Source organism: Argiope bruennichi, chromosome 6, assembly GCF_947563725.1.
Source record: "Argiope bruennichi chromosome 6, qqArgBrue1.1, whole genome shotgun sequence".
Classification (NCBI taxonomy): domain Eukaryota; kingdom Metazoa; phylum Arthropoda; class Arachnida; order Araneae; family Araneidae; genus Argiope; species Argiope bruennichi.
The window spans coordinates 126,039,926-126,064,309 of record NC_079156.1 but is presented as its reverse complement, the minus strand read 5'-3'; positions in this window follow the sequence as shown (position 1 = coordinate 126,064,309).

The window sequence follows — 24,384 nt, the reverse complement described above, 5'->3', positions numbered from 1 at the left end:
CATGTGTCTATGCTTCTATCGTCGGCTTTGGTGGTCCATCACCCCATCGCATAAACACCAAAAAGGTAACTCGACAAACTTGTCTCGTATCTGCATCATTCCTCACGAACGTTTCAAAAACATTAAATTTCTTGCGACAAGTATCTCTGCATGATAGTGTACCCAACCCACTACGTTCATCAAAATGCATCCCGTGATCATTTGGTCACTTCTCAGATTGCCCGAAAGAAGTCTCGTATGGCCACGCTATTATATCATTGACGCGACCATCCATTTTCGACGTCGAAACACAAACTGTAAGCATTTACAAACGGGAATCTCGTCATTTATTTACTGGAACCGTTTGACAAACATTATTCTCCTCGCTACAAGTCTTTTTCTTGGCGCAAGAATTTTCTTGACGCTCGTAGACAAAATCTTTAAGGGTGTCGTATACACGCCACCTACAATTTTCAAACGTAATGTTATCCTATGAAGAAATATTGCGGTCTTTTTAAATTTGCTAGTGTGATTTCTTTTTTATGTAGTTAACTGCAATCGGTAGAAGGAATTAAAAACACAGGTTTCGGCCTTCTCAAAGTATTTTTAAATATTTATTAAAAGTTTACAAAATTTCAACTGAACCATTTAAACAATTTTAGAAGAAATTCTATCATAAATAAAATAAAAATAGGAACTGAAAAACACCCGTTTTCGTATCTTCCTTCCGATGCATATTTAATTTTTTTAAATGTGTAAAAGAGGTATTTTAGATCTATAACTGGAAAAATAATTTGCACTCTCCCCAATGCTCTTTTAACTCATAACATTCGCGGACGAATACACTATAAACCCTCCCTTTACTCCGATTGATTGTGACTTTTATTATCTGGTAGGTACTACGTCTTAAAATCTCTCCCACAGCATTATTTTCTTTCTGCATTTCGTTTTTTTTTTTTTTTTTTTTTTTTTTTTTTTGACATTACAGTTGCGGTCATCTGCGCTTTCATAATCCACACTTGTTTCAGCGAATACTATCGCACCCCTGGAAACAAAATTTGTAAACGTTCGTAAAAGAATTTGAAAGTCCAAAGTTGTGGTTTATTCGTAAACCCAAATTTTGTATATTTAGCTGCATCTCCGGACGGGCTAATGAGTGATGATGAAATTGCAGAAGTAAAATGCTTAGCATCTTGTAAAAATATTACTCCAGATAAGACAATCAAAGCTAAAAAATTTCCATTTTGGGAATTAAATAAAGATGGAAAAACAACTATAAACAAAATTCACAAACATTATTTCAAGTGTAGGGCCAGCTGCATATAACACAAAAAAGTATTAGTTTCTTTTCAAAGTGGACGGAGAAGGAACAGAAAACAGAAAAAAATAATTCGTAATCCAATATTTTGGCAACAAAAAAAATTGATTTCTTTTATTTTGACTGTTTATTGCCAGAACTTGTTGATCCCAGATATCCTAGATGAATGAAAATGCGGGATCCTTCTGCGATTGCAGAGGTCCAAAAGAAAAAATAATTAGAAAATACAATAAGAAGGTTTCCGTAGCTTTCCTTCATCTGGATATTATTATCACTATACTTTTTTTATATATAATTCAGAAATCGATGCTATTTTGTCCGCATTTTTTTAAATTTTTTTTGTAAAATTTTTTTTATTTGATTTTGCATTTATGAGATCTTGTACATACATTTATCTTATTCATATATCTTGCAATAAATGATAATTAATTCTATTATTAATGGAAAAGTAAGACTGTTTTTATCAGAAAAAATAATTAGCGAAATTAAATTCATTTAAGGAGAAGTAAAATATAAGAGAATCTATATCTCTTTTATTTACTAATATTTGAATATTCTCATGTTTCTGAATGAGTTTTCTTCAAAATCGCTATTATCTATACTCATAAAAGGGAAAAGATGTATGTGTGTGTATGTATATTACAATAGTTCCCTAAGCAATATCTTTATTTAGAAACCAGCCGCCTTTGGCGATCAGCCGGTTCGCCAGTATAAAAGATCTCTAAAATTTTTAATTATATATTTTATGTAACATGGTCTCTTAATAGCTTTTTCTGCAAAATATTTATCTATCAAAGCTTCAGATTTTGATAGTTATATAAGTCAGTCATACTATTATATAGGCTTTAAACAGTTCTGTTCATTGTATTACTTATCTCTCACTAATTTTCTGTCAGTGCCCATAAAATTTACATCTTAAATTAGAGTGGAAATGTTAAATTGCAATTAATAGGAAAACATTTTTTACTGAAACCATGCACACCTTTTTTTTTAAATATTAAAATTGAAAGCAGACTCGTTCAGCATTGAAGTTGTATGCGTACTGCAGTGAAATTTTCGTAATTTAAATAATATCTTAAAGAATTATTCAACAAAAATTTCTCTGATTCATCGTAAAATTCAGTTTTTAGTTTTATTTTCAAAATATTTAAATGATGCAAATGAAAATATTTTATTTCACTTCAGTCATTAAATGTTCTTATAAAAAAATTATGAAGTTTAAACTTTACGAAGTCCTTTTGTCCTAAGGAATCATATTCTGCGAAATATTCTTGACACTTCAACTTTTATATAAATAAATAAACTTTATGACTTCTGCTATCAAACCTGTCAATTTTTACATATCAATATTAGAACAATCAATATTTTCGTAATCATAGACCAATCACTATCGAGAAACCCTGGTAAAAGATTGCCATATTTTCTTTGAGACGGTATATGAAGTGGTCTAAATTTAGTATATTCTCTTTTCAACAAAAATCAGGCAGAAATTAAGAAATCCCAGCTACACAGAAACATCAGGTCATTTTACACATATCAAATACGTAGCATAAGTTGAAAAATTCAACTTAATTCTGTTCTTTTGCTTTCTCAATTAAATGTGTTTAATATTTTTTAAATAAATAATTTACTTATAAAATTCCAAGAAAATAAGGTACATTTTATTAAAATTCGCTGTTAGTACTAAAACTATTGAGAAAAAGGATTGAGCCCATTCTTTGGGGATGAATCCGAGGTCTTACAATTTCATAGGTACATAGATTTTGCCCAATCCTCTTGGATTGAAAAATTAATAAACGTAATTATTGTTAAAAATAAAGTCGTGTCAAACGAAATTCTATAAATATTGAATTATTCAATTACTCCTTCTAAATTACATAATTCGGTAATGTTAATTAACAGAATTATGAAGAGCAATTAAATGTCCCCAAATCAAAGTGCTTCAATAATTAATCAGTGATGAAGTTGCGGCCCTCAATATGTGTTTCTGTGCAAGCAGAGAAACTCTAAAATATCTAACTCAAAGAGTATCTTTTTTAAAAAGGGTTTGGGTGGTTCATTAACCCCACCAAACCCCTCTAGGAATGTACAAAGACAGTGTCAGTTTTCGAAAGACCTCCTCAAAGAATAAGGGAAAGTTTTATTGGGGGTAGATTTGTGGGTCGATTGCCCTTCTGAATGCCACACTCCCACGCAGCAATATCTCCTGGGGACTAGGAATTCTTTTCTTTTTGGGTGTTATTCGGCTTGTCAATCAAACCTTTTAAGCCTCTTCCTTCGTTAATTTGGTCACTGCCTTGTACCCCCTCCCCCCCGTCGATAGGTGGCGCTTTCATCGACATCGGGTTTCTTTCTCTGTATATGACATTCTTAAGTGGCGTTCCAACGACCGGAGAATCTTCAGGCGGCCCACGCGTTTCCTCTTTGAGCCCCTCTTACGATTTTCTGAGATGCTTTGATGCCTGTCTAGCTTACAGACAAATTGTCGGTAAGCTGGACAAACATCAAAGCTCCCTAGAAAACCACAAGAGGGGTCAAGGGGGGAACGCGTGCCTCGTCTGCCGGGTGGACAGGTCGTAGGAACGCCGCTTAAGACACTGCTTGACATCTTCCACATTAGCCCATATTTGCCTTTCACCCTCCCCCCCCAACTATAATTCCTAGAAAAAACAAACAACACAAAACCCACTTTCAAATCGTGATGATCTCGTGCGTGTTTGGAATAAACTGTTTTGAGAATCATTACTTGCTCGCATCGAGGGCAACGAATGCAACCCAATTCAGTTTGCTGATCGATACGCAAGTAAATTTTTGACAATTAACTACGCAAGTAAACTGTTTATGGATTTTACAACATGACAGGTGGCATGACTCACGTAGACAAATATGAATTTTAGGTAATATCTCTGAGTGTAACACGGAAAATTTTATGCAAAGTTCAAGCAAATGAGAATCGTGAAAGGAGAAAAACAATGCCTGTTTTTCAGCCAACAAACGAAAGTTTATGGGAAAAAATATCAAATGTAAAAGATATATTTGTACAGATGTTCAGTGTGGTTCAAAGTCAATATAGAAGAGAAGATAAAGTCAAATGACCTGCGAAACAAGAAATAAGTTCAAAGTAAAAAAAAAAAAAAAAAAAAAATCATAAGTTGCATGACGACATTTTTCAGGGGTGTTTTTTTTCCCTCCATTTTATCTGTTTTATGCCTTTTACGGCATCATTTTTCTGTTTTCTGACGTCATTTGCGCTTTTAAGGTTGATATTTGGGAATTGAGGGCATTCATTGGTGAAATATGGCATTCCATAAAAAATTACAGAAAGAGTTATTTATATATAATGTATGCAAATATTTTATATATATATTATATTATATTATTATGATTAATACATTATGTTTATTGATAGTAACCAAAAACGTTTCGTTTCACCGTTGAGCTCTCCATCCCTTTGATTTTCGACAAAACTCTTTAGTTCTTCAATGGATTGCATTCGTCGTCCCAAGTCCTGTAATTTCCACAAAATCTTGCAGGATGACACCTAATATTTGCCCCATTTCTTGCACTATCTCATTTCCATTCTCTAGTATCCTTCCACCATCAACATCACATGCAGCAACATTAGCAACTGATCCAATTTTTTTTTAAAACTTTGTAAGCATCAGGCATCATTTACATAGTTTTGGTAATTCTGATGCAACATATCTCAATCAGACATTTCCATGGATATTTCACATGTCGGTCAATTTTCCACTCGGTCAGCACATCCAACAAACAATCCAAATAGTAGACGCAACCGCATTCCATCGAATAATGTGCATTGCCCCTTTCCACGACATCATGGTACATTCCGCAGAGTAACTCTATCGGTTCTTCTAGAAACTCGATAGGCACTACGTCTATCTCAAATACTGGACGACACATTTCTGTGGCGGACCTTCCAAGCGTTCCTTGCTTTTTACATTGTTTGGATCATTCACGCATGCGCTCGAGTCGTCGAATGGAATCTTTGATTGTTCCAATAATTCTTTCATGGAATTATCCGATTTGGGAATATGAAATATCACTCGACACTCAAAACCGCAGACAGGACAAATCTAATGTTTCTAATTGCATTCGTAATGATCCAAACGTCGGTGTAAATCGACAATAAATTGTGTGGTAACATTCGTGGGGTGTCGCAATTTCTTGGCAAATGCCACATTTGGGCAACATCTGATACGCACGGTCCAACATTCCCTATTTCAAGTTTCTGCGCATGGAACACGACATGACATGGCAAGAATGGAATTATCTGCGTTCAGCAATTCAATGTCCTCATTCTGGAACTCGGTGACCTAATTATTGCACCATTGTCAATAAAATAGTCGTATTTGTTGAAGGGCTTGCAGATTGATCGAATAAACGCTTCCCTCAGTTACAAGAAGATCCATTACAAGGTCTCAAGTCCAATCAAAGCTCTTTAATGACCCGTTGTACACGAGATGATTTCATGGTGTAACTGCAATTGATGCAACAGAAATCGCAATGGTGATTAAAGACGAAACTCACTTTGATGGAATAAGCAGTCAAAGAAATTTGCTTCACAAGTTTCCAGTTGCGGAAATTGCATTGCATATTATCCAAGACAGTAAACAGTCCAGAGAAATCTTTTTCAATGGCAGCTTCACAGCAAGAACATGTCATATTTTGCCACTGTTGCTCTAGTATGCATTCCTCGTGAAAAGAGTGACCGCAAAGGATCTGATGCGGCTTCTCGGGTATCGGTTCGTCGTAAATGACACAAGCAAGATGCAAGAGTAACGCTTGCTAAGAATATAGAGTCTTGGGTTTGTAACACGTTTAAATAGTGACGAGCAGTAAAATAAAAATTCTTGGTTTAAAAAATTTTCCATGAGGCTAATAAAATGAAAAAAAAGGGGGGGGGGTCTGAAAATTTTTCAGATCAAGAAATATTTTTCTCCTTCATCCATCAATTGTTTTACCTTGGAAAAGTTTTTGTTTTATTTCATCACTCGCCAATCATCTTCAGACACCCAAAAAGGTTCCTTTTCTTTAAATTCTTTTTACAATTCCTCAAATCCCGTGGCTGGAAGCATATTAATCATGGCAGTAATGAGAACAGTCTCATACAACGGATGATATATGTAATAATGATTGTCTGTTGGTTCCAAATCATTAGTGTCAAGTGGCACTCAGCGACATTTATTTTGATTCAAATAATGAACCATTTGCAACAACTGACGAGCACTCTCGATAACAACTTTGGGACAATATAACCAAACACGGGGAAATGATCCATCGGGTTTGAAAGCGGCAATCATTAATTTGTGTGTGCCTTGACGATCGCACAAAACCTAAAAATGTGACAAGACAAATTCTTCTGATGCAAAACTCGGTGCTAGATAGGAGAAACCAAAAATAAAATCCCCTTTGAGGAAACGACACAGGATGCCACAAACCAATTGGACAATATTCTGTTATAAGTTTTATTCTGACAATAAGTTTATATTCTGACAATAAGTTTTTACAGTTTGTACAAGTTTGAATACTCTTGTCTAGGCAAGATTTCAAAATCCATGCTGAAGTAAAAGTATCTGTATGGGAATGATAGTCATGGTCAACACTCTTAGGAGTTTAAAATGAATGCAACAAGTAAAAAAAAAATTCCTTAAATTTTTCAGGACCAAAAAAATTTTTACGTGGCATTTCCCATGCGTCGTTTTACCTTGATAAAATTGGCTTCACAAGATTTTCTCGTCAATAAAAATTACTAGTATTATTATTACAAAGAAAAGAAATCCAAGCTTCATCTCGGATACAATCCTCAAAGTTTTTTTGGGATTCTTCATCCGATAAATTTCCAAAATAACTCGGGTGCTTGCAGAGGACATTCAGAAATAACTGGCCAATCTTCATATTCGTGAATGTTAAACTGTTTTCATCGGTGACATTTTCTTTCTCTAGATTGCATTCCAAAACTGTCTGCATGACCAGTGGAACAATATCTAATACATTCTCCAAACACTGTGCAAAATAATCTCATTGTTCTTCATCGCAGATTCCAAACACCACTCAAGCATCCTTCAGAATCATTTGTATGTCCACGTATGTACCTAGAAATCGCGTGGTGGCTTGAAAGTTCATTTTCTATATCAAAGGATTCAAGTATCGTTTCTCCGTCTCAATTCTGGATATCATTCGCACTTCATCCTTGACAGGAAGGTGAAGCCATCCTTGGTGTGAAGCTTCAGGTAAACGGGTAACTTGTTGCCAGTACTAACAGTAAAAACATCCACATCTCTATCCATGTTGATAGCGTGAAGAAAATATTGTATGAAAACTAACAATAAGAGTTCGACCATCTTAAGATAACACAACACAAAAAGCACATGACAAAAAAAATTTTTTTGTTATGAACAATTTTTTTATTTTATCCAACTTTTGCCTTGATTGATTTGTTGCTTGATAGTCATTTATTGCGTGAATCGTCTTAACGAATTACGATGAATGCAAAAAAAAATCTAGTCATTCGGAGCCATAGATTGCTCTTGACAGCACCAAAACTGTCCGCTCCAATTACCATATGAACCAAATGACCAAATATGGCTGGAGACCTGGTACAAGGTCATTAAGGTTAAAGGCCCAGAGATGAGACTACAATTGAAATTTCAAGTCATTCGCATCATTAGCAACCGAGTTGTGAGGTTGTCAGATATTTTTTATTTGATCCAAATTTGGCTTTTTTGTTAATTGGAGAGAGCGACATTTCACTGACAAGACCTTCTCCCCACTTCCACTCATTCATACTCTTGACATTTTAGAAGGAAGACATTTAAAAACCTTAATCTTTCGCAATATTGTGCAACATTTAATATTATCTGGGATGGGAAGACACCCTTCCGAAGGTGAGAGTTGCATCATTAATATATTGCCTTCACGTGTATTCGGGTCTTGCATTGAGAAAAAAAATATCTCATATATAGCTCATATCAAGAATATGGGTATAAAACAAGCCAAAATATTGCCGTCATTACAAGGAAGATAGAAAAAAATGAATTGAGACGATCTTTATTATTAATTCATAACTAGGTATTAAGAAAAATCAATGGTGATTTTTTGCCTTTGGCATTGATTGACGAGATTCATTAAGAGGTAAGGATCGAAGAGGATCAATATCCGTTTTAAATGCAGACAGTCCTGGTGCCTTTTTTAAATTTTTGTTTTGCTTCTTATACGTTACAAGCACTTTAACTTCTTCGTCAATAGCGTTTTGTTCACTGTCGGTTGGTGTTGAAAAATAATCCAATAATTCATTAGTTATCTCTTAATGTTCTCATTCAATTCTTGGTGTTCATTCCTAAATATTTGGAAATCCTTCACAGTTACTGATTAACATTAATTTATAATATGGAAACAAAACAGACATTCGGCTACTAAACGACTGAAATAATGCATTTGTTACAAAATGCTTTCGAATAATACATGATCGACAAAGTATGAACCTTTGTAATCACATTTTCCATAGAAAAACTAAAATAATTTTTAAAAATCTGAATGAGCTTTTTAAACCCTTGAAAATATCGAATTTGATGTTTCTTATTTATGGCATTCGCAATTAATGCATGTTTTCCAATTCGAATTTTTTTAAAATTCCAGATGCTAATTTGTATGATTTGAGAAGAGATTCAAAGAGAATTCACACAGCTTTATTCACAATATTCCTAAAACAATAATAGACTGAAATTAACATGAAATGTTATCTAAAAACATTAATTTAATATCTTCAACTGTGGAGAAATGAAGTCAAAATTCAATAAAATATATTTAATGATAAAGTTCTTTTGAAGAAATGACATCACCATAATGCATAGAAATCCAATAACGTGTGTAATAGATTCTTAGTTTTATTTTCATTTTTATTATTTTTACTTTTACTCCCCCCCCCCCTTATTGTGAAAGTTTGTCAAACCACACATGCTTCTTTATTATTGTTGAGTAAAGAAGACAGCTTATTTCTGATAATAATATGCCTCTTAATTTTTAAATATTATAACAGATGGCAGCACAAGCGATAATTTGAGCTTTTAATTTCAGAGGGGGAAGATTTTTCTTAATTAAAAAAATATTGGCACAGAAAAAAAGCTGTAAATAAAAATAGTGAATAGTATTTCTAAGAAATTATACTACTTATGTACTATGTCTTTGAATAAATTATATCCATTTTCCTTAAAAAGATGTTGAAAATTAAATACTTTTATTTGTTTACGAAAGAATAAAAAATCAGTGGACAGAGGGTGGAAACTCAAAGAAAATGAAGCAAAATTCAAAAATAAGATTACTGACCTATATTTATATAAGCAAAATTTATATATTTAAGTAAAATGAAACGAAACGAAGGGCTGTTAGCTGTTATCGGGTCTATTTTATTTATTTATTTTTAAGATAGATGATGATTACAAGTATTGCAACCAAGAAACTGCCAGTGGAGAATTATTTAACCTATTTTTCTTTAGTATTGTCTCTAAAAAGCATCCATTAATTATTAAACATGCAAAAAACAAGCAAATGTCTTGTTATAATCATGAAATATTATCCTAATTCTTTAAAATAGCAATGCTCATAACTATCCAAAAGTGATGTTACTTAAAAACATTCCAATTTTAATCAAACTAACCAAAAATGTTGGTAAATTGAAAATTAATTTTCTGTCCTGTGAATTCTGATAAAAAAAAATAGGTATGATTTTTTGGAAAAATGAACTTAAATTTTAAACATGATGCCACTTCGAATTTCAAATTCTTTTCTCGTTTCCAAGTTTCATTCTGAGGAGGAATGCATTTTTTTTTCTTAATTCTGCTGATTAATTAAAAGAGTATTTTTCGCTTGGTACATATGATCCATATGACTGCTTATTTAATTTTCAAGTTTAAAATAAATGCAAAAATAATAAAAAATTAAAGGCAGAAAAGAAAATAAATAACAACTTTTAAACTCTATAGAATTTTGAAAAGAGCATTAGCACAATAATAATTCTGAAGTTTTAAATATTTTATTTTGTTTTTCCAATATACGCTAACTCCAACTCATAGCGCCATCTATATTTAATTTGAGAAAAGGAGAAAAAAAAAGAAGAAGACATTTGTTTTGATGGTGCTGCCATCTATTGTTTTCTAAAAGGCTAAATGATAATCTTTATCGGGAAAAGAAAAAGATCTTTTTAATAGGTCACAATATACAAAATAGATTACATTACGTATCATTAAAATTAAATAATATAATCTTCGAAATGTTTAGAAATTTTTTCTTTTTTTGAATTGCATAAATTTTAAAGCGTAAAACTATTAATAACACTTTGGCCTTGTTTTACCTAAATAAGTTTAAGCAACAGCGTATAGTGTCATTTTTTATTTGGTTGACATGATATAATACTTGCGCAATCAATCTCAAAAAAAATCTTTCCCGACACTCCACAACATATAATATCCCCTAATTGGATCAACATGTGAATAGAGCAGAAATTAGAAATATTAAAATAATGTCGTATTTATATATATATATTTTATCTAATCCTGATTTCTTTTCTAATTTTTAGAAATTAAATGTTTTATCGTGTATGTGTTTTTCATTTTTCTTTTTTTTTTGGGGGGGGGGGAGGTTATAATCTTCCCAGTTATCCAAAATATTGCTTTTTTTTTAAGATGACACATACTTCTATGCAAAAAATTAGATAAGTTTTTTGTTGTTAGGTTTATAAATATGTGCTTTGTCATGGTAACTAGTGAATATACAATGTTATATACAGCTAAAATAACTTGAAATATTGAAAATATGTGGAGAAGAACTTTAATACATAACGTTTTCAACATATCTAAAAATATAATTGAAATTTGTCTAAAAATGTTATATAGAAATTGAAGTATTTCTTTTTTCATGATTAAAAATGAGTTATTGATGATATTTTTGAGGGGGAAAAAGGGTATTTCGTCCTGCTGTAAATCACGTTTTTCATATGGTTGCAAAGACAGAAATGATATGTAAAATGATATGTTGAATAAGGTGGCCAGTACAATGTACCGATGATACAATTTGTGTTTTGACAAATGATAATTCACATTACAAACTATCTATAAATTCTTTAGGTCTGTTTTCGAATGTTTAAATATTATTACAACCATAGAAAAAATATTATATTTTCGATGAATGAGCACAAAGTTTTAACTATAAAATCTGATTTACAAGTGAATCTGGCAGTTTTAGACTAAGTTTTGAACAAAAATGGGGTGACATTAAAACATTTCTTTTAAGATCTTTTAACATTTAGGGAGGCTCTGAGAGCTTATTTCAGTTCAGAGATTTAAGCAAATTAAAACCAAAACAGCATTAAATGTTTTAATTAACATAACTTTATAATCTTTCTAACTAAAATATATTTTTAATTGGAGAATTTTTACCCTTTAGTGTCCGTGAGCCAACGGCTCGTGGTACAAGGGGAAAGCGAATTTCTGTTGAAGAAAGTAATCCAATGCATCTAGGCAGTAACTGTGCAGAAGTCTATATTAGGTCCTTTCTATGGAAATAGATTGCCTAGTGGACGATTCAAGAAAAATTTGTCCCCGTATTTGTCTTTATTCTGGGGGGAAAGGGAGGGGTGAACGGAGGATCTTGAACATTCAACCTACATCAAAGAAATGTTAAAGTATGCACATTTCCGAAATAAAGTCATGGACTTCATCATGAAAGTTTAACAACACTGATTAAGAAAATATTAGGAATGAAACCCATGACTTTATTTTATCGCATCAAATTAATCAATCCTTTCTTTCTCTAGTATTCTAGATCACAAGTGGGCCAGAAGATTGATTGTAAGTTGATATCTGTGAACCATTTTTTGTAAATATTATGATGAACAATATTTTCTTCAAATAATAGTTTTTATTGTCATATTCAGGGAACATTGAAATTATAAAACATAAATAAATTAGGAAAAAGAAGAAAGATAGAAGGGAAATAAACCCTACATTTATTGACGCAATAAAATAATCACTTTAATTATTTGTTTATTTTTGCATTTTTATCTAAAATATGCAATTCATTTCTCTAAAAATCATGGAATTTTGGATTCAAATGTTCTGAAATTAATTATATAATGTATTGATATTCAAAATTCACAAGTGTACAGATTTTAAAAGCTCTAACTCATCATTGTGTGAGAGAAAAGATCAGAAAAATAAAAATGAAATATGGCAAATTAAATAAAAATGAATTTTTAAGAAATTTAGCGACGAATGTGCTTTGGAAAGTTTTTAATGAATGGTGAACATTTGTAATGATTGTTTCCAAAATACCACAGGAAATTTTTTGTTAATCACTTGTTACGATGTTCTAATTCAAAAAACGTGTTCAATTTCTTTTTAATCATCCTAAAAATAACATAAAAAGTTGCAAGTATTTATAAGGGAAATAATGAAAGCGTAATTTAAAACAATGGAACTTGGATAATTCGAATTCTTCTCACTTTTCTTTGAATTTCTTAATAAAGCAGTGTTATAATATCATTTATTATGCGAAGTCAAAGTTAAAAATGGAGAAAAATATAATAGTTTTCCTTCGTTAAAAATATTTATGCTTTATACTAACATTAATTACAAAAGAAAAATTCTTTAAAGCTATTGATTTACTTAAAAACATACTAATGTACTATTAAAAAATTTAAAAAATGTCACTTTAAAAAAAAAGTTTTGAATGCATTAAATACAAATCGTACCAGATTCTTTTCCCTATTTACATTCTACAGTGATAAATGTTATTTATTAAAATAAAATACTTTTAACTATCCTTTAAAGGCCTTAAAATTATAATGAAAAATGCCATACTTCTTTTATTAAATTACAATTGATTCATTAATTATGTATTATTTATTTAAAACTTCAAATAATGAAAATAAATCTTTAAAAACATTTTAATTAAAAAAATTGTGGTTTTCTTTTATCATACTGATTTTTGATTCATTTTTCCTGATTCTTATTTTTTGATAAATAAAAGTTACATTGTTATCTCATCGATTTCTATTAAGTAGAGCTCCTTGTATTTTTGACTAAAGCAATGAAGCTGATATTTTAAAAGTATCTAAACTCCATCATTTTGAATTCTATTGAGTAGCAAATAACAGCTGATATTTCCTTTATTAGAATATTTCATTTATTAAATAACATTTTATTTATTAATTATGTATTAATCACTCAAATATTGAAAATAAATCTTGAAAAAAACATTTTTAATTTAAAAATTGTCGTTTTCTATCGTCGTATTCATTTTTTGATTCAGTCTTTCTTGATTCCAATTTTTTGATAAATCGAATTTATATTGTTTTCCTATCAACTCCGTTTTATTTTAGACTAAAGAATAAAGCTAATATTCTAAGAGTATCCAAACATTGTCAGTTTGAATTCTCTATAGAGATTAAAAACCTCTGATATTACCTTTATTATAATGTATCATATATTAAAATACATTTTATTTATTAATTATGTGCTAGTTATTAATCTTCAAATATTGAAAATAAATCTTAAAAACCATTTAAATCTTTAAAAAAACCATCATCAATCATAAAAATTACCATTTTCTTTTATCATATCGATTTTCGATTCAATTTTTCTTGATTCTAATTTTTTGATAAATCGAATTTATATTGTTATTGCATCCATTTCGAATTAGTTGAGCCCCGTTGTATTTTAGACCGAAGCTTGTATCAAAAGGTTAATAACCTCCGATATTTCATTTCATTTGTTTGATGCTTATCTTTGCTTGGCGACATTTTTAAGTTGGAAACACTCGAAAACTTCTTTTTCATTTACGACATGACGCATTACGGAACAAAACATAAATAAAAACGCACTGTTTTACAAATGCAAGAAGAAACGAATTCATTTTCTTTATTGTCATACTGGCAGTTACATTTTTTTATTAAACAATGCATTGCTTGTTTTTACAATTAGAGCCTTTCATGGCAATATAAAAATAACTGTGACAAAAATGGAATTGTGACCAGGAGACATTACTTCTTTTTTTTTTTTTTTTTAGTTTTCTAATTGCCGATTTCTTTTCTTTTTTTTCGGTTTTTGTATCTGAATAAACATAGAATCCGGGAGGTAATCATTACGTCGACCATGGCGTCAAGTTTCGCGTCGCTGTCTTTGTTTATAAACAGATGACGTACGTCTGAATAGGAGAAAGGCTCTTTTGTATGACAGTTATCTTTGAGGTCAGCTGCAGCTGCTCATGTTCTTCAAAGTACACAGCAATTAGTCTCGTGTTTATTTATCTATTTAAAATAAAAATTACAAGGACAGAATCGAACTGCACCGTTTTATAAAAGGAAAATGAAAGCTTTCCAACAGCTAATTCCAATTTCAATCATGCCATTCTAAATCTATTATGTGGTTCAGTGGTTTTAATTATCTAACATCTATTTTCTAATTTTTAATAATCAAATTTATTATTTAATACAGAATCGTATCTATACACGCAGGTATCTATCAATCGTATCTAGTATATCTGTGGATGTCTTTGTATGAATAGCGTACATACAAAGACATCCACAGTTACATTTATATTAGACATTACAAAATTTAAATAGCTAAGCACAAAAAAAAAATGATTCGAAATTTAAAAAAACAAAAACAAAAAAAACAATACATGCGCTAGTTTCCATGGATACCACAGCGGAAAAGGGGAAAAGGCCCCCTGCGCCGAACAATATTTAATATTTTAAGCTTTTCCCTTATTGTGGCATGAGTAAAATACTAGATTAGATTTGTTTTGGTACAAATACTGTACTATATTAATTTTTTGTGGTATAAATGAGTGCTAGATAGATTTTATTGTGGTACAAATGCTATACTAGATGAAATTTCATTTTTTCCTACTCAAAATCGTAGCGAATTTCCGACTGGCCAGAAAACTTGGAAACTACATAGAGCTTTTAGAATGAAAGAGCCTTGCTTTAAATAATTTAATCTTGAGCCTTGCGTAGATAATTTAATCTTGAAATAAATAAGCAGTAACAAGCTCACATTATTTGAACTATAACATGTCAAGACTGCAGCATCTTACATTAAATTATTACAAATTAATTAATTAATATTTTTTCATAATAATTATTTATTTCTAATATCTGGAAAAGCAGTTGCTCATTTAATTACTTAAATTAAATTAAACTCAATAAATCCTGAATAATAATAAATTTTAATCTTAAATATTTGTTTGAATCTTTAAGTTATATTCTAACAATAATAATTAAATATTTTTATTTATAAGCATAAAAAATATTAATTGATAATTATTAGATAATTTATCAACTATAAAAGCATTGAAAGAGAGGTCTCATAATATGCTAAATGTGAACTGTAAAAGGGTTGAATTCGCCATTGGCACAAAATACATAAAGAAAAGATATTGTAATGTTCAAAAATTCTACTTCTTTATTTCGAACAATCACCCCTACTTTATCTCCCTTGCTCAGAAAACTATATTTTTAGAATTATTTGTACACGGAAATAAGATAGCTATAAAGTGAGAAGGCGGAGATAACCTTTTTGGTAGGGCGTTGGATTCGCATCCCTTGGATTATGAGTTCGAACCTGCCAGCCGAAGACTCTCCGTGTGTGGTGGTGACTGGCGCACGTATAAATCTGTCGTGGTCACAAAGTCCTCCATGTCGAGAGTAATACCACTGGGGGTACTGGATTTGAAGTAATCTTTCTCTGTTTCAGATTTAAATTATGATCTGTGGTTGAATGAATGAAATGCATGAATGAAGTCCGTCCACGTAAAAAAGGCTCTGACACGTGAGTAGGTAATTTGTGCTCTTGGCCCTAGATGGCACTACTGAAAAACAAGAGGCGCAAAGATTTTAGCTTCAATTCGTAAACTTAGTCAGCGGGCTTGTCTTTGACAAATACCATCAAAAACAACAACAAGTGCAAAGAGCTGGACTAGTGAAACGTGAGTTGTGATCTTAAACTGTTATGTTCTGTCTCTTAACGAGTTCATGAGAATATGATAACCAAGAACGGATTCAACTAAACGGATGAGATTTGGTATATAGGAATAATAGATCAGTATTAAATAATGACAATATCTGATGATCGGTTGATTCTTAAGTAATCTGTCTATTCTTACATATATAAATTCGATTATTCAAACAAATAAACAGCGTTAATACGATCAGTTTCAAATTGTAGATTTTGGGATTTATGTGAGTTTTACATAGAAGTCGTAAAGCAATGTCAGTTTTGGGACAAAACCGTCGAAAGGCGTTGTTATAGAGTGAAGTCATAGCCTTATTCATTTATAAGGCTAATTCACTCATAAAGGGATAATACTTTATTTTTGAATGTGCGATAAAGATTAAAAGAGACCATTCTTGCTGGTCTAAAGTGTATTAACCACATACCAGTGATTATTCATTCCCCCCCCCAAAAAAAATCTACCGAAAAACCGATATTTCGTAATAATTGTTCATCCATGCCGTGCAATTAATTCACAAACATGGGTTTTCACTAAGCAACACATAAATCTCGTGTGTGAATGTTTTGTTCTAACATTTATAAAAGATACATATAATTTTATCGTAATTCACTACCAGATGGCACCACAAGTACTGAATCAAAATTTCATTAAATCAATCGATTAACTGATAATTAATTTTTTCAAGTGTTAAAAATAATATATTATCATAGAGAATACAATTATACAAAATATGACAATTTTAGAAACATTAGGAATTAAATGAAATGCCGATTACAAAATTTTATATTTACAAGTATGAAACAAGTATAAAAATATATTAGGTAAATGAAATTCAATTAAAAAAATTGATTTTGACTTTAAAAATCAAGATGTTGCTTCGTTTTAATAAAAGTTACAGAATTTTCAATTTCAAAAATTCCTTTAAATATTTTCTTAAAGTTTTTCAAACAATCGTTAAGTCACACAAAGCAGACACAATTCAAGAAAATGACATAAACCTAAAGTCTTCCATTCCGCTAGAAATCAAAATCTCCGAAATCCTCTCTACTCTCCATTTACTGATGAAAAACGAAAACACAAATGGAAAACTTCAATTTTCCATCATCTTGGAAAAGCGGTTTCGCATACTTCCAAAAAATGAGAGATCAAACGGGAGAGGAATGTGACAGTTTGCGCCAAAGAATGGTTGGCGACAAAAAAAAAAAAAGGACGCTGTTTACCGTCTTGCGGAATCAAATTGGCACGTCTGCATTTTGAGACCCGCTCTTGAGTGACTTGGTTGGAAAAAAAAGTGAGTTCCCCGAGGAAAATTCCGATGTGTCAGAAAAATAATATTTGATAAATAAATTTGTAGGAGCTGGATAATATTTTGTATTTATATTTTCTCGAATTTTGTTAGGATCCTTCAAAAAAAATTTTCATAGACAAATTATGTTAGGAAACAAAAAATGCTGCATTTTCTTAGATAAATTGAGCTTTAAAATATTCTAAAATGAAGGGGTAAATGGTACTAAATTAAAGATAATAGGTACAAATGATAAAAAAGGTATCAATGATATGCTATACATTTTTTTTTTAAAGTGAACTTCATGATTTTTTTTAAAAGATGGACTTCATGCAATCCAAAACAACAAAGCTGTTGAAGGAAAAAAATTTATTTAAAATGAATAAAAAATAAATTTTTAAATTAAATTTAAATGAATTTTAATTTTTTAAATTTCTTTATTATCAAAATTTTAATCAAAAACTTGATTAAAATTTTGCAAAACCTCTTCTTTGCTTATAGCTACTAATCAAAATTGATTACTTAGCATTTTTGTAGTAAATGCTGCAAAATTGATAATACTTGCAGCTGTTATATAATACGATTCAATATACATTTTTCAAAAATCGCTCAAACATTTTACAGAGCAGATCTTTTAACTTAGAACTACCAAATTTGGCTGACAATTAATTCTTGTGTTGTAAATTCTCAATAACAAAAAATCTTTCAAAATTTTAATTATATATTTAATTAAAAAAATAGTCGAAATATTACCGTTTTTAGCAATAATTTCGAAACAAATAATTGAAGAAATACCGCCTTTTCCTCACTTTGAAGTTAAAAGTGAAGCCAATTTCATTTGGGTATGTTTTTTCTATGGTTCCGATAATTTTTTAAAAAGATTTATAAAATTTACGATAATATTTTTTCGTAGTTTTAGTTACTTCGTTTATGCGTATGTTTTTTTCAATCACACTGAATGCACTTTAAATGTGCGTATTATTTTTTCTATAATTAAGAATAAAATTTAAAAAATAATGTAAATAAAAAAATGTTAAATTAATATAAACAGAAATTTTTAAAATAATGTTAATAAAAAAATTTTAAATGATATCAATATAAATAATTAAGCCTAAAATGCTGTTATGTTTCGGATTCGAAGAGTGTGGAAATCCTCAATTCCTTTTAGATTTCTATTTGCATTGTAATTCAGATTAATTGGTCACAATCTTAATAATTAATTCATCAAGTTAATTGGTTAGTATCAGATTAATTGGTCTAAGTTTTGAAAACTAATAAGCATTTTGCACGAGAAAAAATGTTAATCAGTTCTTCAATTTATTAAAAATGAAATTTAGCGACGTATAATTAACGGAGTTCTTTCAATAGACGATGAATATCTTCTTATAGGTGCTAAAACTCTGCTAATTTAATTTTCACTCCTTACTTTATATTTATGTGAAGATGGGTTTTCAGTATTTGCTGTCAAAAAGGCAAAGTATCGCAAAAAGATAAACTTAAAGCAGGAAATGGAAATACCTGTCTATAATTTAATTTAGTGATCTAAGAAAATATGTAGTAATCATCATGCTAAATAATTTCATAGATTGTTATATATATATAAAACTAATTGCTTGTGAACACCTAAATGTGATAACTCATAAATTAAACGAACTAGATAAGTGCAATTTAGTTTATGATTTTAATGCTGGAACTGCTGTTCGATACCAAATTTTAGATCAAATTTGTCATTTACTGACTGTGCATCGGTCTTCTATGCAAATTGTAAATTTGTACTGGTCGTTTCAGAAACATACTCCAATAAATTTTTTTGGACGATTTTACTCCACACAGGGATGATAAGCAGTGAGGAAGGAGAACACTTTTCCGAATTTTTTTGTTAAGTAATGTTACGAAATTTCCGGGGTTCGTTTGGATAGTGGGAGTTATAGGGTGTGAAGAACGCTCAATCACCAGGCGGCAGTAGAAAATAAAACAACGACGTTTATTTTCACGAAGACACACAGGACAGCACAAAGACGACAACTATATACAGCACAGAAGACGATTATCTTCAGCCGAGACGTGCAGCATACAACAGACTACTGCAGACAGTTGCACACAGCTTAGTTCAGCACTAGCTTCACTCCGTCGCTGCTCCGCTTATCTCTGGAAGGCCAGTCCTTTAGCGTCGGTTCCGACTACTCTTCTCTGCCGCTTCCGACTACTCTTCTACTACTCAATTCACCACCACTCCCCTTAGATAGCAATGATTGAAGGAGTTCCCGCCCGGTGTGGGCTACCTCCAACATAGCAATGTTGTACGAAGCCTGGCTTGCGCTGGACTGACCTAGACTGGGAAATCTCCGAGGTATAAGTAGGATTAGTTGTCGACCAATGAGGGACGTCTGCTTTGTGGCGTGGAGGGGTGGGTGAGGTATTCCGGCGAATCCGAAGCTCTCCTTTAAGATTGTCAGGTTCGAGAGACTCTTGACTGTTCCAACTTTCTCCTCAGGATGTTGAGAGGGGAAGGGGTTAGGGTGGTTAACTGCTCAGCTTACCCATTGGCTGCTTGCGTGGGTGAAATTTATTTTATCAAGATTGAGAATAAGATTGTTCCTACTATTAAAGTGATTTAATGGTTTGTTGTGATGACAGGTATACAAGAAACACAGATTTAGGTCAGAGTGATGGAGGTATTTGTTAATACGTGAATTTTGAATTAAATTAGCAGAATATTGCGAGGTCTTTTACATTTGGGATCAGGAGTATATGGGATGAGTTTATTTAATTCTTCGTTTTCATGATTATCGAGTGATTTAAAGAGATTAGTTGCGAGTTTTTTAATTGCTTCCTTAAAGGAGGGATAATTCAGTGCCTTCCTGATATCGGTGTTTCTCATATACCATTTTGCGTTAGCTATTTTTCTTATCGTTAAGTTGTATTGGGTTTCAACTATTTTAAGGTTAGATTTTGCAGTGCAGCCCCATACGGGACATGCATAAGTTAGTACTGGACGCAAGTAGGCAGTAAAAATAAGCATTTTTGTGTCCCTATTTAATTTAGAATTCCGAGAAATAAGGGGGAAGAACTTACGCGTTGCTCCTCGGAATTTGTTTTTGAGATTCTTCAGGTGGGGTTTAAACGTTAATTTTCTATCAAGTGTTACTCCTAGATATTTGCTCTCCTGAGACCATGGAATTTTATGCTTGTTAATCTCAAATTGCTGGAACTTTCCTTCCTTATTTCCTTTGTGGAACAGAACTGCTTCTGTCTTGCTCGGGTTTATTTCGATTTTCCAAATCTGCATCCATTCGTAAATGGCCTTTAGATGCCTGTTTAGCGCGATTGTGAGGTAGTTGGTATTTTTATTTTTGGCCAGTATTGCTGTGTCATCGGCATATAAGCAAAGGAGCGTGTTGAATTGTTTGGGGATGTCGTTGATGTAACAGGTGAAAAGCACCGGTCCTAATTTAGAGCCTTGTGGAACTCCTGCATTTATACTTTTAACATCAGAGTATTCATCTTTTACTTTGAAGATGAATTTTCTGTTTTGTAGGTATGAGATTAGAATTTTTATCAGGTACGGGGGTGTGTTATATTTAATTAATTTGTGTATTAATCCATCCTGCCAAACTCTGTCAAAGGCTTTTTGAATATCCAGAAAAATTGCTCCGGTTTTTTGTTTATTAATAAAGCCTTCTGCAATGTATTCAGTAACTCTAATTAATTGATGTGTTGTTGACAGTTTTGGTCTGAATCCAAATTGTTCTGGGCACAGGATGTTACTATCTTGAATATGGTCATTTAATCTCTTTAGGATGATGCTTTCTGTGATTTTGCTAAGTGTGGGGAGTAGTGAAATTGGACGATAACTAGCTGGGCTAGTAGGGTCTTTACCAGGTTTTAAAATAGGGACCACAGTGGCAGTTTTCCAACGTGTGGGAAAGTGTCCAATTTCAATGATTTTTCTGATCAGAATTGTGAGGATAATAATAACATTAAGAGGTAGTTTTTTGATCATTATGTTGTTAATTTTATCTATTCCCGGTGCTTTTCCATTTTTAAGTTTACGTATTTGTTGAATAATTCCGTTTAATGATGGTAGTTGGTCTTTTGTACAGCTAGGTGTTGGTGCGGTGTGAAATTCGTTTAATGTGTTCTGTACAGTATTCTCAATGTCCTTATTTTTGATGTTGTTAATTGTAAATTGTGTCTCCAGGCTCACCACCACTGGATTGTTGAGAGCGGGATTACGGCTCATTGGGGCCGCAGGCCCCACCATCCGTAAATCTAGCAAGAAGTAAAACTTAGCGGTGAATAGAAATGTTCTTATTAGTTCAAGATACTGATAAATGATGAGAGATTGAAGATAATTGAGATGACACCACAGGAGTGAGGCCGAGAGAAGGGGGCACTGGTTTTCGGGGTTCAGGTTGGTAGCTGGAAGCCAATGAGGTGCAGGATAATGGGAGAAACTTGTCAGGACCAATCAGGAGACGGCACGGTTGAGGAAGGCGTAACAGCGCTGCAAGGGAGGAGTTGGGTGATTATTCTAACAGGGCATTAATTAAGATGAGTTTCTTTTCTTCTTTTGTCTTGGCCAATTTGATCTTTTTCGCTGCATTGAAAAGGCCTGGAAATTCCGCCAACATAGACTTGATTTCTCTTAGTGAAACCAAGAGATCTTGAATAGGCATGTTTTCAGGGGTGATGGGATTTCCATGTTTGGGTGGGTCAGGAGCAATCGGATGATGATTACTGAACTTGTTTTTTGCAGCATCTGCATAGGATTTTCTTAGTTCCGGATTAATTTTGATCACTGGGTAGGATTTACATCCTCGCCAAGAGGCGAGGTGTCCAGCTTGGTGGCAGTTGATACAGAAAGGTTCTTCTAACTTTTCTTTTATGTCACATCTATTTGTAGGGTGCTTGCCATTGCATTTGATGCATCTAGGGGAGCATTTACAGTTTCTTGCACTATGATAAAAACCAGCACAGTTGTAGCACATCGTGGCTTTGTTTCTTTTCCTGTAAGTTTCAACTCTGATCTTTAAAAAAGCAAGTGATTTCAGGTTGTAGATATCTTGAACAAATTCATTCCTTTTTAGTTCGACCATGAAAATTGGGTAGAGGGTTTTCTGACGAAAATTTCTCAGCTGGGAGATTCTTAGTGGGTGGAAGTTCTTCATTAATTACACTGCTTTCCATGTTTACTGGGAGACCCTTGATGATGATTTTAAGTGGGCGGTCTTCAGGAGATTCTGAGAGAACATATTCTTGATTCTTTTCATCTAAGAGGGTGAGAATCTTATCTCTTTCATATTTGGCATATGGGGAAATTTGGATAAAGTTATTTCTGAAGGTGTTAACGGTTCTTGGGTATTGTCTGCAGATTTCTCGCAGTATAATGCTGTAGTTTTCAGATAATTTCAGATTGATGGCTGGGATTTTTAACTTTTTGGGATCTTCAGAGTGTGTGACTTCATGCTTTTTATCGTCTTCCAAGAGGGCGAATTTATTCGCAGTCTCAATGTCAGGTTCCTTAGTTGTGGAGAGAGTTCTCTTCGCTGTTTTCCTTGGGGAAACTGATATGAAGTCATCAACATTCATATCTTCATCGGGTTGTGTGGCAACTGTGCTCTTCAGTGAAGTTTTTTCGGGTGATGAGTCCACGGAAACAACGGATTTGGTTGTTGGTCTAGGAGCAGGCTGAACAGGGTCATTCCTTTGTCCTTGCTGTTGATTTTTTGTCAATATTTGAAGCTTTTCATAGAGTTTATTGAGCTCTTGTTGGGATCTTTGCTCTAGGGCAGCCCAGATTCGGCTATTGGGGTCCTTACGCAACATGTGGCGGGCTTCTGATACTTTCTTCTTCCCATAAAAAATAGCATCTTTGAGACACTTGATATCGTCGCTTTTAGCAATTGGATCCATGTTGTATCCACAATCGAGATCCGAATTGCGAAATCGGCTCACCACCACTGATTGTTGTATGGGTATTGCAGCTCATTGGGGCCGCAGGCCCCACCATCTGCAAATCTGGTAATGTTAAGACTTAGCGCAAATGGAACTAACTTGTTATGTTAAAGTGTGCACCATTTAATTAATTTTTGGGGGATTTGTAAATGTATCATTGTTTTGTGGGGAAAAAAAAAAAAAAAGGGAAATACAGTAATTAAAAGAAAATAAAGTAAAATAGCAGGATGAGGAACTTGCTAAGGTAGCAGTAGCTATTGTAGGATTTTAAGAGAGCAGCGGGGCCTTTTCTTGTTTTGTTTGTCCTCTGTGTTGTATATTGGGAGTTCTTGTAGGGTCAGGTTTTCAATTTCAGGAATTTTATCATAGAATTTTTTAGCGAGTTTCAGTATAAATTCCTTGATTGGGGGAATTCCAATTGCGTGAGAGATGTCAGCATTTCTGTGGAACCATCTGGCTGCAGTTATCATTCTGATGGTTTTATTTTCGAGTACTAAGATTTTGTTGAGGTTTGTTTTAGCGGTGGCAGCCCAAACCGGGCATGCATATGTTAGGATAGGTCTGAGGTAAGCAAGATAAATTAGTATTTTACTATTAAGAGTGAGGCCAGAGTTTCTACATATTAGGGGATATTGAGCTCTTAGGGCTTTATTAAATTTCTCCCTGGTTTTTTCGATATGAGTTCTATAGTTTAAAAATCTGTCAAGGGTGATGCCTAAGTACTTTACTTCCTTCATCCAGTTTATTTCCTTGTTGTAGAGTTTAATTTTGGTCCAGTTCATTGTATTTTTGAAGAAGATTATTGCTTCAG